At 47.8% G+C, this 4862-nt stretch overlaps 1 non-coding gene across 1 annotated transcript; it reads left to right on the forward strand.

Moving 5' to 3' along the window:
* Window positions 1–363: 363 nt before the first annotated feature.
* On the forward strand, window positions 364–445 carry Trnas-uga (transfer RNA serine (anticodon UGA)). Its single transcript has one exon. It is a non-coding gene; the product is annotated as a tRNA-Ser (tRNA).
* Window positions 446–4862: the final 4417 nt, after the last annotated feature.

The following is a 4862-nucleotide window of genomic DNA, read 5'->3' on the forward strand; positions in this document are numbered from 1 at the left end:
CGAAGGAACTTCCGGGCGGGCGGGCCCACCACGCGCAGCGAGACGATCCTTGTGTTTCACAGCGATCTCGTAGCGCCAACGGGAAAGCGGGAGGGCAAAAGTCAGGCCCGCCCCCAGAAACCAGGTTAGGTTGTGACTCCCCGAACTCAGCGAAGGAAGGATCGAGGACCTGGACGGACCCCCCCCCCCCTTTTTTTTTTTTTTTTCGTTCTCCTCATCCAAGCGGAAGGTCCAGTCACTCATTGCCGCAGCCACCTCAGCCCAAAAAGCCGAAAGCAGTTGCAAGCCCCGCCCGCTCCCGGCCCTGGCGCAAGTGCCGTGGTTGTTACACTAAAGTGTCTCCGCCTTCCTACTGTCTCCGTAGCAGCGATGGCCGAGTGGTTAAGGCGTTGGACTTGAAATCCAATGGGGTCTCCCCGCGCAGGTTCGAACCCTGCTCGCTGCGGAAGCTGGTGCTTCAGTTTTTCAACTTTTTACAGAAACTACAAAACTCTTAATCGTCTGTATCTGCAAATCTACGGAATGCTCTAGTGTACCCTAAGACCAGGAAGGACCTGTCAGTACTGCCAAGTTCCCAGTTTATAACGTAGGAAGAAAGCTCCCATAGAAGGCGAGAAAGCAGTTTTAGAATCTTGATGTTAGCTCGAAGGGCAGACTCGATAATAGACATAAGAACGATGGAATTACTGACTCTCCCAGGATGGCAAGCTATTATTGCCATCTTCCCCTTCCCCTGAAAAACCCCGAAGTGCTGTGCAGTGGGAAACCTTTTAAAAATAATCCCACTTATAATGTGCGCTAGTTAATGTCCATTTCGTGGACCACATGTAGCCGTCGTGTGTGTTCTGCTTTTGACTGTACAGGTCTCACAGTATTTCCTAGTTAAATCCCAAATTCCTAGGCTCAGATGATCTGCCCCACGTTCTTCCAGGGTACTGATTGCCCAGAGAGGCGCAGCGGTACCCAGACGTGGGTCGCGGTGAAAACCATATTAGTGGTGTCCTGCACTGCCAAGTGCAAAACTCGGAACAAGTTAGAAACACTCCTTGAAGTCGGGTAGCTGTTTTTTCCTCCCTGCTGAAGCATCGTCTCCTGAAAGCCGGAGGCAGACTCAAGAAGCAGGGAGCTAGGGAAAGTTCCACAGCTCAGGAGGCTTGAGAGAGCAACAGTTGGAGAGGGAGGACTCTGGTGGAGTTGTCTGCAGTGGAGCAGGGAGCGCCAAGAATCCCTCTTTCCTGAGGTCGGCTTTTCAGAGACGCAGCGACATGAGTTTTCACTGATAAAAATATACTCCATAGTGTGTGTGACCCTGACTAAAAGAAAAATGTAGAGTTTGAGCCAGCCAGCCTCATCTACATAGTTGAGTCCCAGGCCAGCCAGAGTTAGATGGTGAGACCCCGTCTCAGAAAACAAAGAATTTTTCCCGGTAGTAAAAAATGTAAAGTCCAACATGAAACACTGCAGCTTCAGAATGGCTGTTCTAACTGTCTAGAAGTTCACTGAGATGTATGGACTTAGAGTCTGGTTCATCTCGACACAGGATCAGAAACTCTGGGGAGCAGGTGTGGCTGAATGTGTTTCTATTCAGCTCGTGATGGGAACTTTTTGGTAAGGAAGAAAGCTGGGGCTTGCTGAATTGGTAATCGGTTGTTTCTGCCACACTCCTTTAACGAGAAAATCAAGAAGACCAACGGGACTTTCATGACAGGTCCCCTGCTTACCTGCAAGGCATACTCTTTTTTTCTTTTGAGTTATTGACAGGCCTCCCAGCATCACATGCTAGCCCCTGTTTTTGGTTGTTCTCTCTATGGTCACATGTGACTAAAACCTCTTTCTTCTCTGGCCTTCACTTTTGTTCCTTCATTGAGGGATAAGGCTACCTTCTTTAAAGGACTTAATCTCTTGTAAAATACAAATATATATTATTTTATATAATTATTCATTTTTAAGTTTGGATTTTTCCATGTAGCTCTGACTGTCTTGGAAGTCACTTATAGAACAGGCTGGCCTCAAATACACAGAAATCCACCCACCAGGGTTTCCTGAGTGCAGGGATTAAAGGTATGTGCCACTGTGACCAGCTATTTTGTGTGTGTGTGCATTTATGTATGTATGTATATGTATACACATATACTTTTCATATGAAAAGTGTTGTGAGACACTGCTCATGGGTTCTGGGGAACAAGCCTGGTTCATCTGAGAGACTAGCAAGTACTCCTAACCACTCAGCCATCTCTCCAGTCCTATCTGTTCTCATTTTGAATCTCAATGTGAAGAGGCAATCCATCTCTACTCAACACAGAGACGGTGGAAGAACCACATTCTTGCTTTCCCAGCCTCTCCTACAGATTGACCCAGCCACTCAGATGTTTTTGTTTTGTTTCATTTCATTTTGCTTTTTTTTTTTTAATGCCCTGGCAATGCTAAAGTGTGCATGGGCAGTCCATATATGGTGGTTCTGTTGAACTTGTCCATAGTGGGTCTCGAGGTCTAAGTTGATAAGGACTGATCAGGTTTCTTCCTCTAGAGGGCACCAGATCTCACTAGAGGTGGTTGTTGAGCCACCATGTGATTTCTGGGTATTGAACTCAGAACCTTTGGAAGAGCAGGCAGTGATACACGATTAATAGAAACTCAAGGAGAGAAACTGGAGTTCAACCTGAAAACCCGAAAAGCAAAGCAGCCGGCGACTGGCTCTTACTTCGACCTCAGTCAGAGAATGGCGATCCTGCCTCCAGCAATCTCAGAGTGAGACTGTGCAGCCGCGGGACAGCGGCCTGGGCACGAGGCTGACCTTGTGGCATTGTTCTGCTCTCCTAGATCCTGCCTATACCTACACCTGCTTCATTTTCCAAAAGCTGACTTTGCAGGCTTCCTGGGATATCGGAAGCTATTCCATACTCTTCCAGTAAAGCTCTATTTAAGTCATGCCCCTTCTTTCTTTCCAAACACCATATATGAGTTCTCTCTTTACCCCACTGTCAGTTGGCTGAGAAAAAAAAAAAAAACTCAAATTCTGTTTTCCAAGCATCACCTCCTGGATCAAGCATTGCTGTAATCTCTCAGACTGTGACCCCTTTTGAAATTCCTTCATGACAAAGGTCAGGGTGGGTATTGTGACACATGCCTGTATTCCCAGTACCAAAACGATGTTGAGTTTGAGGAGTCAGTGATGCATGGGAGACTTGGTTTTTAAAAGAAGAAGAAGAAGAAGAAGAAGAAGAAGAAGAAGAAGAAGAAGAAGAAGAAGAAGAAGAAGAAGAAGAAGAAGAAGAAGAAGAAGAAGAAGTTAAACTAAGAGTAACATTTCATTTCCACACCCATTTGCCTCAGTTGTGGTTTAGACATTCACACCACAGTGTTGGAGACTACAGACCACCAGACCCTGAATTTTCTGTAAACAACTTGTTTTCCTCTGCTCTGAGCAGCTGCAGCTGCTCTGAGCACGAAACCCTGATGGCAGGGGCGTGGGTTCTGATGAGTCTGCAGCTGAAAGATCCCAAGAGCTGGGGCGTGGCCAGAGCCCCATATAAGCTACACCTGAGCTCAATAAAGTTGACATTCTTGTTACAGGGGTGACCAGTGTTTCTATCTGTCTGTCTTTGTGTGTTTAAGTCTCAAGGCCCTTGTCCGAGACTCGCGAGCAAACCGTCTCATAGTGCAAATGCACGAGTGGGGATCGCACCATAAGGTAGCATGTAGAGCAGACGCTGCGCTTTACACCAAAGCAATTGAACTCTGACCTCCCCCCCCCCACTCCATTGTGAGGAATTAAGAGGAAAAAAAAAACCTAGGAATTTTATACGCCTTCCCAGGTCATGCTCCTCACTAATGGGTTAGGTCTCCTGCTTACATGGTTACATACCATTTCATTTCTTCCCCTTCAAAGCTTTTATATTCTCTCTCTCTCTCTCTCTCTCTCTCTCTCTCTCTCTCTGGGTGGGTGTGAGTGTATAACTTCTACAATCTAGATTTTAGATTTAGTGGAGTAAATTTTGTGACTCTGGAGATCAGAAAGCAAGAAGCCTCAGGCCCTGGAACAGAAGAGAGATGACTTGTTTGATGAGGGAAGGAAACTGACTCCTGCTTTGCGGGACGAAGCAACCCCTTCCTGAAGATGCGCGCACGTCCGGACTACACACTGCAGGAATACAGGAGCGGAACCACTAGGTGTGTTGCAGCACTGGTTAACATGATTTATAAAGCTGAGAGTTTGTTTGAACCCATCGCGTTCAGGGTTTAAAGGGGCTTCATCGCTGGAGCTTCCATCAAAGGAGCCATTGAGGTGCCATATGGCTGGGGAAAGAGGAATGGGAGGCAGGGCTGGCCTGGGCCGTGAGCACAGTCTGTATGTCCTTAGCATCACCGGAGGGTGCTTCCTTCTAAAGATCGTGCTGCCCCGGGTTCCCACCCGTCCCCTTGGAGACAACTGGTTTCAGGCTGTCTCTGTGGATTCTAGCGCAAGGAGCAATGGCATTACCTATGCCTCAGGGCAGCAGGGAGGAAGAGAAAGTGAGCTCTGCGCCTGAAACACTCCGGGGAAAGAGCCTGTCTGGCTGAAGCGCTAGAGAAAAACTGAGAAACTCAGCTCGCGTTCCAAGGTTTAGTTTCCCAGTCTGCCCTAAGGATGATCGATGACGTTCACCCAAGCTCCTAGAAGAGCAGTTGATTCTGCTTCCTTGGGACGTGCTCCCAAAGACACCAAGGACTTAGATTATTTTAGCACCTCAGTGTGTGGCTCTGGCTCGGTGCCATCCCTGGCGTTCAGACCCAAGCCTTGTGAGTTAGCAAGCGCTCTACCAGCAAAGCTACATCTTGGGTACCGCTTTCCCACCACAAACCCCCCCACACACACACACACA

The sequence above is a fragment of the Alexandromys fortis genome, unplaced genomic scaffold, assembly GCF_014885135.2.
Source record: "Alexandromys fortis isolate MF-2015 unplaced genomic scaffold, M_Fortis_MF-2015_v1.1 scaffold_9, whole genome shotgun sequence".
In the NCBI taxonomy this organism is placed as follows: domain Eukaryota; kingdom Metazoa; phylum Chordata; class Mammalia; order Rodentia; family Cricetidae; genus Alexandromys; species Alexandromys fortis.